This window comes from Triticum aestivum, chromosome 6A (genome assembly GCF_018294505.1).
Source record: "Triticum aestivum cultivar Chinese Spring chromosome 6A, IWGSC CS RefSeq v2.1, whole genome shotgun sequence".
NCBI lineage: Eukaryota > Viridiplantae > Streptophyta > Magnoliopsida > Poales > Poaceae > Triticum > Triticum aestivum.
In genome coordinates, this window is record NC_057809.1 from 36242151 (window position 1) to 36255415 (window position 13265).

The 13265-nt window shown below is 44.2% G+C and overlaps 1 long non-coding RNA gene across 1 annotated transcript; it reads right to left on the reverse strand.

Annotated features, from left to right (window-relative positions):
* Positions 1 to 5560: 5560 nt before the first annotated feature.
* LOC123130174 (uncharacterized) lies at positions 5561 to 7004 on the reverse strand. Its single transcript, XR_006463749.1, has 2 exons — positions 6402 to 7004; positions 5561 to 5933 (listed from the first exon to the last, which is right to left on the reverse strand). It is a non-coding gene; the product is annotated as an uncharacterized lncRNA (long non-coding RNA).
* Positions 7005 to 13265: the final 6261 nt, after the last annotated feature.

A 13265-nucleotide genomic window follows, 5' to 3' on the forward strand; every position in this document is an offset into this window, starting at 1 on the left:
TATGACCATCGCGTAGATGCGTCAATCAGAACCATGAAATACCGAAAAGGTCCAGATAATGGTTGAATGAGACCACAAATGTCTCCTTGAATACGTTCAAGGAACTGAAGTGGTTCAGCTTGTATTTTGAGGTGTGAGGGCCTCAAAATTAGCTTTGCCGTGGCACAAGATGTGCACACAAAATCAGAAGATTGAGGAAATTTTGACTCAAGAAAATTATGACCAATGGAATTGCTAGTAATTTTTCTCATCATCCCTATTCCAGGATGGCCTAGGCGATCATGCCAGGTTTGGAATGCGTTAACATTCTAAAAAATTACTTTGTATGCAACATGTTCCACGGGTTTGATGTACGTATAGTACAAACCAGACGACAGAGAAGGAATTTTCTCATGTACCTTTTTGCCATATCCGTCATCTTTAGTAAAGAGTAGATACTCCTCTTTGTTGTCTTCATGGGTTTCAATATGAAAACCATTTTTACGGATATCTCGATAACTGATCAGGGTACGTGCAGAATCGGGATACAATAAAGCATCCTCAATTTTCACATACGTACCACTTGGGAGGGTGAATATGGCACGTCCAGTACCAACAATCACAGTATCGCGTCCAGCGATAGTTAGAATATCTCCATTCGTCTTTTTCAGAGTTTGGAAATATTTCATCTCCCTCGGTATGGAGTTTATGGCACCACTGTCCACAAGGCATAATTCCTCTTCCATCGGATTGTCCCCGTAGAAAACTATATAAAACAAAGAATTTTCAATAAGAAAACCTCATAGTAATATATAGGATACAATCTTTATTATATCAAATGTGCTGATACAATACAATATAAAGACAACAACAAACTTATGTTTTTATTACAATCATCACAAATGGACATAATTAAGTAGATCACTAGGAGATTGAGGGACTAGTCGAAGTCGCCAAACATGTTGTTTGCGGTGTACTCAATCAATGTGTTCTCCATTTCAGCAGTAGCCTCAGGCAGATAAGGAATCACGGCGTTGCTCGGTCCAGGAGGAACATCGTGCGAACCACCAGCTCCTTTTGCGCTATCCGGATGAAGGTTGAAGTTGGCTTCAAACCTTTTCCCTTGAGGTGCTTTGCGTCCCTGAGATTGCTGGTACAGCATAACCAGATGCTTGGGCATTGTGCACTTTTCAGTAGAATGCATGGAGCATCCACACTTGTTGCAAAGCTTAGACTTATCAAACCTAGGCTTTGAAGTGCCTTTTCCCTTGCCTGGGTATCTAGATCTCCTGTTCCCATTGCGCTTTCTCTTATGCTCGAAATTGGGTTGTTTACCCCGAGGGGTACCATTAAACTTCTGCCTATTTGCAACATTCAGATGGACTTCAGGTAAAGGTTGTGCACCAACTGGGCGCTGAGAGCCATTCTTAGCGAGTAGCTCATCATGCTTTTCAGCCTGAAGTAACATGTGAATAAGCTCGGAATAGACAGTGTAGTTACGAGCACGGTATTGCTGTTGGAGGATCCTATCGGAAGGGAGCATAGTAGACAAAGTTTTCTCTATCTTCTCCCCCTCAGTAGGTTCCTTCTCACAAAAGCGTAGTTTGGAACATATCTTATGAGCAGCATGATTGTACTCACCGATGGACATGAAATCCTGAAGACGAAGATGAGTCCAATCATGGAGTGCTTCGGGCAGGACTACTGCCTTCTGCTGTTCATACCTCGTTTTGAGGGCCAGAAACAGAGTACTAGGAGATTCCTCCTGTAAATACTCAGACTTGAGATCTGGATGAATATGGTGCCTTATGATGAATAAGGCAGCATAGTTCTGCTGTTCTGTCAGCGGCGTGGCCCCATCCGGGAGAGGAGTCTCCGGGGTTGTATTGCACGCGCTATCCCACGGGACGCAAGACTGATCTTGATGTCCATAGCCCATGTAGGGTAATTGTGGCCATTGAGAGCAAGCTCCTCAAATTCTTTGGCAGTCATCTTTGCCTACATGGGAAAACCAGAGATAATTAATTTACGGGTGGTAAATTAAAAACCATCATGGTTGTGTAATAAGAATGCAAAAATTTGATACTCAAGTGTAAACTTGAAAAATTCTCAACCTCAATTGTGTGAACATAACACTTTAAAGATCACTTGGATCTCACAGTAATAGGCTACATCGCCATTATCTTGTGTATGCTACAATTCAGATATAAGGAATACACGTTGGAGGTAATCGTTTGTCGAGAATGACAAAGCGTAGACCTCGCAGTAAGAGAGGATAGTCTGCAAATGAGCAGTAGATCACAGCTCATTACCTTGTGATTCCAAATAAGATGAGGGAGAAACATTCAACAATTTGCAAGTTTGATATGCAAGAGAAGATCTCAATCGCAAAGACATGTTCGATAAAAATAAGATGTGGTAAACACATGGAACATGTCATTCTTCCCAAATGAAATCCGGTACTTTATTTATATTATCAATCCATTACATAATATAAACACACCTACTTAATAATTACACAAGTCCTAACATAGAATGAATCTAGAACAGGACTAAAATGTAAGTAGTAGTCAATCTATGTACTAAACATAGACTAAAATTGCACAAATACAATAATTAGTACTAGACTAATAAAAACAGAGAAAGAAAAAAAAACTTGAAGAGAGTATGCCGATCGCCTGGGCCTGGGCCTGCCACCGCCGACCGAGACCAACCCGCAGCCACCCACGCATAAGAGAGGAGGCGAGAGGTGGGGCGGTTACGGATAAGGAACCGCCCGACCCGCACCACGCTCGATCCCCCACCACCACCTGCGCTCGCAAGTAGCAGGGAGCCTAGTCGCCGGCGATTGGGGCGAGCGCCGGCGCCTCCCCTCGCATCTTCAGGTGTCAGCGACGCGACACCGACGAGGCCTCTTCATCTGAAGAGGAGACGACGACGGTGGAGGCCTGGCGCAGTGGAGTAGCGGTGAAACCGAGGTCCGCCGGAGCCCATGAGCCTGGGCGACGGCCGGGGCGGCGGTCGAGGGCTGCGACAGCGCGCCCGAAGAGGCGGCTGAAGCGCCGCTCCGCGCGGCTGCTTGAGCCCGCGGCTGTCTCCTGTTGAGGTGTGCCGGCGGCGGCGCCCTCCATGCCGACTCCAAGGCGGACGACACCAGAGGCGCCGGATGGAGCGGAGATGAAGGCGAGCGCTTCCTCTGCATTCACCGTCGAGCGCATCGGCACCGGGGCGTAGCCAGGCGGGCGGAGGCTTGGGCCAGCGGCCACGGCATCAGGCGTCGGTGTTGACGGCAGGATCCATGCGGCCGGCGGAGGAGGTGGTGGAGGCGGATACCCAGTGGGCAGGGCAAGCGCGGTAGCGGCCCCGTGCATCATGGGGCCGCTCGGGCCGGCCACCAGCCAAGGGTCGTACCCCATGGACGCTTGGCCACGGGCGTGGGGAGCACCGCAGTGGGCGCGTCCGGGAGCACGGGGACCGTGTCCAGGGGCGTGGTGAGCACCGCGACGGGCGCATCCAGCGACGCGGTGGCTGCCAGGGGCGGCACGTCCAGCGGCGCTCCGGCTGAACCGTCGGATGGCTTGCATCCGTCGACGGAAACAGCGGTGGCCACCAACTCCATGACGGCGAAGGGCAATGAGGCGGTAGCGGCGACCATCCTCGCGGATCAGACGGAGGAAGGAGACGAGGCCTGTCATCTCACCAGCGGCGAGTGCTTCCTCTCTTCTCCTTTCTCTGTTGCCTTTTGCTCTCGCTGGTTGTTCTACATGATGATAACGTGATTTGAATCAGAATGATCGAATCCATTGATCGATGGTTACAGACCCCCTTTTATATCTCCCGAAGAGACACGACGATCCCTCAAGGAGGCGTCGGTTCTAGGAGATCGAAGGGAGACGTCGGTTGCGGGACAAACCGCAACGACGGTTTTGGGCAAGGGGAGATTTTCCCCTAATTACAAAATTATTTTTAACACTATCAAGAAAAGTAACGGTGTTGCAGCAAGATGATCCGAATGTAAATCAAATGGAGCCGAATGCTGAACCTACTTCTTGCGGCTAGCTCGTCTAACAATGGAATATGAGTAACCCATTTGTATGAGAAGACAAGTGAGTCAGAACTCTCGTGTATTCACATTGAGCGATTACATGGGTTTATATACATGCATGTCCAACGATTGAGCCCTATCTAATCATGATAAGCATGAGGATCGTGGGGAGTGCTACGGCCGTTGCGGAGGCAGGCGGGCGGGCGCCGTACATGGTGATCGCTCCTGAAGACTCGGTGCAGCCGGTGGAGTGGGAATCGTGAAAGGGGTTCCAACAGTATGCACTACCTTATTGCAGTAGCTAAAGGGGCCTGTCCCCCACTCGCTCATGTCATCGGCTATCAGCTATCAAGGATGATGAGATGTATCATGTATGCTCTTAGCATTACTAAAAAAAGGATACCTGATCGATAAGATGTATTCTCTTAGAATTACTCAAAATCAAAGAGTCCACTTTTAAATTTCCCAACATCTGAGTTGGAACTTTATATTTCTAATTATCCTCTACTAAAAAAACATGTCAATTACTCGCAAAACCTGCCATCACCAAGACATCAAACACTTGCAGCATAGAGCATCGTATCTACCATTATATATCATCGGCTCGTCTCATGTTGCCTAAATCTACATGGACCAATCAAATAGATAGCATATGAAAGGCAAAACTGAACCAGTTCAAACAAAGGCAAAGAATCTTCAGGCTCTGTACCAACAATGGGATTGCTCCTATTTTTGATAGGCTACAGCCATGGAAAAGATGCAGCCGATGGGCGGCCCGAAGATGATGTTGACACGGCGGCCGGCAGTGGCGAGGAGGCCATAGAGAAAGGTGGCGGCATGAGGAACACGAGAGATAAGGTAGGTGGTGTCAGGTGTGGTTGTAAGATGCATAAGCTTTCAGGGACACTAATAAATACAAAAATGGTGCTAAGATGCTTCATAATTTACATTCATCTGCCTACATGATTCTTCTCCTAGCATGTTATGAGTTTGTGAGAAAAAAACAGACCCAAAGAACAATGCGGCATTAATGGCACAAGTTTACATTTAGAAAGGGTAAAGGTTTCAGTTTCATCAGGGAATATATCTATTTCACGATCGACTGAAAACCAATTAGCATTCATTCAATTTTTCCAGCTAGTAGAAGATTCAAAACTGTATGTATGACTCGTGTACTGTATGTCCTGTGTGGACAACCCCAAAAAAAGGACTGAAAATGGTCAGCTTCATTTAAATTTGAGACCAAATGAAAAGCTTACAACTATATGTATGACAAAAACGTAACATGGTCTGCATGTCAGTTCTAAAGGATCTTAAAGCTGATTTCTTTGTAGCCCATTTACAACCGGACATACAGCAACTTGTGCATATACCGACACTAATTCCCATACAATCCTGGTTCATGCAAATTTAAGAAACAAGATATACAACTCCATTTCAGAAATTTCAGTACACCTAGAAAATACTGTAAAACACGTATAGCCAAATAGTAAGTCATGAATATTTCAGTAGTAAATCATGTGCACTGAAATCGTGGACGCTGCCAAAAAATGACACCTGCTTGTGTCGAGATAATCTATCATCTTTCAAAAAGATATTGTATCATGTTAACTCTTAAATCCACTCACAACCATAAGGTGCAGTAATCTAAAGCCGAACAATGCGTTAAATCAGCTTTTCTAACAAAGCTCTATAACAGAACAAATTATGCACAACAACAATGTACAAAAGAAAGAGAAAACTCTAAACTTCTCTTTGGCAAATCGTTGCTCGATTGTAGGTTGCCTTTCACTTAAAGTTACCAAAGAAATGTAAAAGAATCAACAACAAGTTGCAACATAAATGATAGAGCAACAAACTGGAATTCTGTTGTAGAGCTCCGTATCTGAAAATGGGAAGCGAGGTGATTCTGGAAAAAATGGGAAGGGAGGCCCAATCAGTTTACTGAAAATCAAGAAATTGGAATTCTTTATTACAAATGCACTTCTGAAGAATGAATTGTACGACCAGTTTCGCAAAGGAGCTCATTTTGCCTAATATAAAAGTTAAACACCGGTATCTATAAAGTTTGTAGAAACTATGCTCCATCCGAATTAGGATTTTCAATCATGAATTTCGTGAGCACATAGTAACCATGCACATGCAACGCACGTGTAACCATATGACCGAGGAATGCATTTTTTTCCAGCATCTTTACTCCATGTTTTATTCTAGTGCGTTAACTGATCATGAGCTCTTATTGTAGCGCGCCAACTGATCCTCTTACACATGGAATTTAATCACAACAACATTAATTTCATACAAATGTCGTCAGATATTACTGTATTAAGAACTGTAGAAATATATAATTTTTAGCCATCAGGATCAGAAACTATACCTGGAATGCAGAATTGTTAGGTGACGCCTCCATAGCCAAATCATAGTCCCACACTCTCGCTACTTCCCATAAGATCATAGTTCAGAAAGAAAAAATGTTCAGTCCGTTAAATGCGGCCTCAAACCTTACAGACAAATCTGTTAACAATCAACTAAATTCATGTTAACAAAAGAAAAAGTCTTACATCTCTATCAACAGAACTTGGGAGCAAGCATGAATCTTTGGCCACTAATAAATATGAACTTAAAAGATAGTAAATCAGTACAGGGGAGATGTAACCTTGAAGAAGATGCTGAATCAGCTGTGAAACAACCCTCTTGTATCCTCTGTATAACCCAAAAGTTCTGTAATAGTCACATAGAACAAATATCAAACATTTGGTGTGCACTAACAAATATAGTTAACCATCAGTTTCTGTACGTTCATAAGGATATAAGTTCAATCAGTCTGTTACTTCTGATCTTATGAGCTGAAGAGTGGCGCACAGAGCTGAAAAGACCAATTCCGTCAGCAACAGAGCCACTGAATAGGCATCCGACGAACGCTCCCCCCAAGCATATGCTCACCACGAAAATCGGCAGCAAAACGAACGGAATGCGCCCAAAGGGGATCGACGGGGCTGTCGCACGGACCTGGGTCAGCAGAGGAGAACGGTAGGCGGCCACGGTGCCCCACGCTCATGTCCGTGGGGCAGCAGAGGTGGAGCGGACGATGGTGCCGGAGACCCTCGCTTGCATCCATGAGGCGGCAGAGGAGAGCGGCAACCGGCGGACGGCGGCATGTGCTCGCATCCTTGAGGCGAGGAGGAGCGGACGGCGGCGACTGAGTTTTGTGTTCGCGTCCGAGCAGTAGCAGAAGAGGAGCGGACAACGGCGACGTCGATCCACGCTCGCGCCCATGGGGCAGCAGCCAGCAGAGGAGGAGCGGTGGGCGGTGGCGGCGATCTGCTCTCGCATCGGTGGGGCAAGAGGAGGAGAGACGGCATGTTGTGAGGGAGGGAGAAGATTACGGGATAGAAATCCCCTATCCCATTAATTGAGGACGAAGGAGGAGCGTCTGCTGGCAGAAGATTTAATCTGCATCGTTCATTTATGTGATAGACCCCTGATGTAATATGGATTGTTAGATATGATTTAGTTGGATTAATCCAACGTTTTTGATGATTCTGTGTACACTTTGTGGCGTGTCTGTTGGGGAATTCAGGTTTGCTTTTTTAATAATAATATAGATATAGAAGTATAGATATAGATATAGATAGAAAAAAAAGCATCCCATATCATAGGGCGAGATGAGCAACCTCCGCCGCCGCCACTCCTCGCCGGCGGCGGTGCCACCGCTGGAGGACGACAACCTCCTCTCCGAGATCCTCCTCCGCCTCCCCCCACAGCCGTCCTCCCTCCCCCGCGCATCCCTCGTCTGCAAGCGCTGACGCGACCTCGTCTTCGATCCAGGCTTCTGCCGCCGATTCCGCCACCACCATCGCCACAACCCTCCCCTCCTCGGTTTCTTCCTAGAGCTAGACGACAGGCTCTCCTCCGCGCCTTCCCTCAAGGCCCCGGATCGTGTCTTGCCCGAGCGCTTCTCATCGCAACACGAAGACGGGGGGCGCATCGTCTATCTTGGATGCCGCCATGGCCTTGTACTCATCTTTCTTTGGAAGCGTCTCCAACTCCTTGTTTGGGATCCCGTCATTGGCGACCGGCACCGCATAACCGTTCCCCCAGGCTTCGACATGGATAAATCCTCAATCAATGGCGCGGTGCTTTGCTCCGCCGGAGACGTCCTCCACTTCCATGTTGCTTTGGTAGGCATCAGTGAAAGACAAATTACGCAAGCGGCCGCCTGTGTTTACTCGTCGGAAACCGGTATATGGGCAATCTTGTCACAACACCGCTTCAATCCGAGGATCCTGCCCATTTTCGGGTCGTTGTTTCTAGCACCAAACCTGTCGTGCTGGTTGGGGGTTCTCTTTACTGGTTGCTTAGTGGGAGCTCAGGTGGGATCCTCGAATTTGATATGGATAGGCAAAGACTAGCTGTGATACCTATGCCAGTAAATGAACCCAACTTTTTCCGCTTCTCCATGATACGGGCAGATGGCGGTGGATTTGGTCTCCTCATTTTATCAAGCTTCAATGCCCAGTTCTAGAAGAGAAGGACCAACTGCGATGGTGTTGCTTCATGGGTGTTGGGAAGAACCATTGAAATTGACAAGCTACTTCACTGGGAACCAGAGTCGAAAGGGAGCCAGTTAATACTAGGTTTTGCTGAGGACAATAATGTTGTTCTGTTGTGGACAATGGATGGCCCTGTCATGTTACAGCTTGAGTCCTGCAGTTTGAGAACGTCTCGGGAACCAACATCATGGCTCACTAGCACTTATTCGAAAGTGTCTATACTATAGGTAATATCATGCTTTATATCATGGGTATAATAAAACCAAGTTATTTTTTTATAATTGTTTGATGTAATACTGTGTACACACTTTCGTGTTAAGTTATCAATTTTAAGTAGTGCTATGTCTGGGTTTTTTTGCGGCTTGATGATCTTTCAACATATAGTGATGCTGTTCCACAGTGTTCTGTTTTGACGCTTCCATGCCGTAATCTTATGTAATGATTATGATCTAGAAAATATCTTTTAGTGGTATGTAATTTACTTTACGTTCTGTAGCCAGGCAGTGGGCATTGGTCTAATATGTTAACTTCATTCTGTAATGTTTGTGGTTCAAGTCAGAGCTAGCAAACTGTATTTATCACTTTATCATATAAATACCCATACATATAATAAAGCAATGAATACCAAGATTTGCAAATTATTTCTGTAATAATTGAGCTACTTGACTGTTGCCTGCGTACATCCGCAAGATTGAATAATGGCAGTTTTAGTGCATAGCTGCAGTGCAGCTCTTTTCTCCAGACAAGACAACATAACACTGTAAAGTTGAAGATAACTACATGACCACTAGCCTGAACCAACTGAAATATCTAGGTAGTTCAATAGATACCTTGGAAGCTTAAATCTAGTTCTATTACTAATCTTAAATTCATAATGACTAACTTATCTGAAATATACAAATAATTGTTTATTTTATCACATTTAGGAGAGTCCCTGCTGCAAGTAGCAAATCCATTTCTACTAGGGAAAACTAATAAATTCATTTCATTTTTCAAGGCTAAATTTACTCAAAGAGAATCCAAATCTGAATCATCTTGATCATTCCTGTTGCTAGGATTTATTAGTATGGATTTTCAGGCTAAATTTATCTGAAGATAGTCTAAACCTTTATAGCCTTGGTCACTTTTGTTGATAGGGTTTATTAGTATGATTTTTAAAAAAATCCTATATGGCGTAGAATGAGCTTAATAATTCTGGATAAGTTGTCTCGTTTGAGAAGTAAGGATGCAAATTTGTGACCCTCAGAGTACTCTCGGACCCTCCTTAGTTCAACCAAATGAACTAAAATTTTAAAAGTGTGTGATTTGTGAAATTTTGTTTCATTTAGTTGAACTAATGAGGGCCAGAGAATACCCTAAAGGATACCCATTTGCACCTCTACTGGGAAGCTAATAGTCCTAGTGTGCATCTTCTTCATTTTTACAATAAGCAATTTCTGCTTTTTTCGGAATAATAGTAAGCGTACACGTGCAACGCACGTCTTGACTAATATAAATGATAACGGTCACACAAATTTATAAACTATATTGGATGTTGTACAATTTATCCGTAACTTCGAATATCGTGTCAACTAAAATTGATTTCCATCCATTGTTTAGATCATATACATAGTATTTTGAAAATTCCACTGATCACATAAATAATAATAGGTACACCCATTTCACAATGCAATGCAACTTGTGTTAAAGGACAAAAAAGGGAAAACATGTACCATAAAAAGATAATCTAGAAAAATTGTGGAAGAGTCACAAAATCAAGAAAATAATGAATGAATATGTCCTCTAGTTTAGGCTCCAGGCAATGTGGAGGTAACTCCAGTAATACATGTTCGGATTCAGCTGCACCCAACTCTTCTATTTTCTCCTCTTAACTGCCTAAAAACTGTACTCAACCACATCAGTGATGCGCCATCACCACGACAACCAGCACCAATTCCTTTACGCTCTCCTTCATCCTTCTGTCACTGGCGACAACCTGTACACTGTCCAACCACGCACCACCCTTGGCATGCAGAGCCACACCATAGTTGGATGCTAACAATATTGATCCAGGCGTGACCACACAGGCGAGCACTTTACAACTGGTATATATACATGTAACAATATATAAATAACCAAAGAACAACAGCCAAACTACCAGATCAGAAATGTATTTGCCGAAGTCCAGGAACCGATCAGTTCAAGAAAGATACACGGGTGTTCAATGCGCTTTGAGGAAAAATGATTAAATGTAAAATTCAATTAGAAGCGGCCGCAATGGTACATTGTTCCTGGAGTGAGGCATACCGTGCCACTAATATATTTATGTTAGGAAGACAATTAAAATGATTCTCTGAGAAAATATAATTTTACATATTCCTTCCAAATAGTACATCAAGGCAATGCTATTGTGCATGTCAAGGCATAGTACATCTATGAGCAGTGTTATTGTGGAAGTGAAGGCAGAGTATGACAACTTAGAAAATGCATAAGAGAATCTTCCGTTTCAAAAATACCCTATTTTACTTTTCAAGTGTTTAGAATTTTCCATCAAATAATTTGAAATTTCCCACATTATTCATGGCCAGAGAACTGGATAGTTTTATATCGCTCATAAGCAGACTACTTTAATTTAAAGAAGCAACTATTCTAGACCTATATGATTAATTTTAAGGAAGTGTAAAAAAAATACAATGCGGGAAACATGACTTACGGGTTGAGGTGTCATCTAAATAAAATTAATAAATTATTAGCATTAAGGGTATTCCAGTTCGGAAGAGCACAACAAATAAAGCTATTGGATGTGATAATAGTCAATGTCTTCACTCATTTTCCATTCAAAGTTGTCTCTTTAAGGAGCAAAATATATGATGATGTTCTGCTAAAGAAGTGTATGGAAAGCAAGAGATAGATAGCCGAATATGGTATATGAACTGAAGAGCATAAAACGGAAAGATCAATTCAAGCAATCCATGATACATGACATAAGTTTTAGCACCTTTGAGTAACCAAAGATAAATTTTTTTACTGGGATGTTGGACTCTCATCATGTTAAGATGACGGTGACAGATTTCATGCATTTCTAGCTTCAGTTCATGGGCAATTTTTTCTGCATCAGTTTCCTTTGATAATTTTCAAAAGCAAAGCGTACCATGAAATGGCAGTAGCAGACCTCCAAAAGTAGTTGCTGGAAGAAGTACCTTGCTTGTTGACAAGAGAAAGCATACAAGTTACATGATTACATCATTAGATAATAAATAGAAGCATCTCCAATTAAATGTATTCTTCTTTACTAATAATGTAAGTGTTGTACATCACACAGGCTGCAAAGAAACTCTGAACATTCAATCCAATTGGAATCGCCAATAACATCGAAAGAGAGGTACCATGCTACAAATTTTATTGTAAGGTAACATGCTACAAATTTAGCATGTACATGTGCAGGTGCAGTAAGCCGCAAACTCAAAGAGCAATCTAGTCCAGCTTCAAAATATTGAACTATATGATTCAGAAATCAGAACACATGACATGTTCTCGAATCAATTTACGCCTTTAAATCATTTAGTCAAGCAACTACCATACCAATTGTCATGTAGAGAAAAATCTGATGCATAATGCTTATCATTCTCAAATGTTGGTACTCCAGGAACATGGCATGAAATAGTACAGGTACAATACTCATGCATAAATCAAGGTTATTCCTCGCCGTGCTGTAAGCTTCATCTAAAGTTTACAATGGTGCACGTCGGCCTTATCCGCCGCAGTAGCTCATTCAAACAAATATAGTAGAGAAATGCAAGATCTATCATTAGCACACACAAATAAAATCATATTAACAACTTCATTCACACCCAATCGGCTGTTCCCCAGGTTGACTTATCAAATCAAATTAGTAAGTAGGCACATCCAACAACAAACTGCTGAAAGATCCAACCTTTTATGTAAAAAGTTGTCGTAACTCATCTTCTAGTTATTGTAGAGAGCTGGATGAAAACCGTGAGCCGTAGAAACTTGGCGAGAACCCATCCATCTCTTTTCTGGTCTTCGCGGTCGCCGCAAGCATGTGCCGATGCTCCTTCCGCTACGCTCCTCCTATTCTGGTGACGCTACCCAAGATTGGAGAACCACAAGAAATTGAATCAGAAATTGACAGAAATTTCCTCCAAATAGAGCGCTAAGAAACCATTAAAATCCTATGAACTCAAATCCTACAAATCAATCGACCCGCAGAGCGCTAAGCCACCTTAATTAGTGGCATCTTCATGGGTGCAGACGATGAGGAGCCGCGGGCGGCGGCCGTGATGTCTGTTCAGCGGAGAGGTACCTGGGGTAGCAGAAGAGGAGCGGCGGCGCGGCGGCCCGCTCTCGCATCCATTGGAGGAAGAGTGGTGGGGCGGCGGTCTGCTCTCGCGTCCACTGGAGGAGGAGCGGCGGGGGCGTCGGCCTGCACCCGCGTCCAACGGAAGAGGACCGGCGGCCTACATGCGACAGTAGAGGAGGAGCGGCGGGGGCACCGTCCTGCTCTCGTCTCCGTCGGAGGAGCGGCGAGGACAGCGGCCTACTCTTGCATCCGTCGGAAGTGGATCGGCCGGGGCGACGACCTGCTCTCAGATGCGTCAGAGGAGGGTTCGTGGTCTTCACGTTTTTCGCGGCCTTCGAGTTTATCGACAGGAATCCCGGAGCGGTGGTGCGGGTGCGGACGGTGCGGC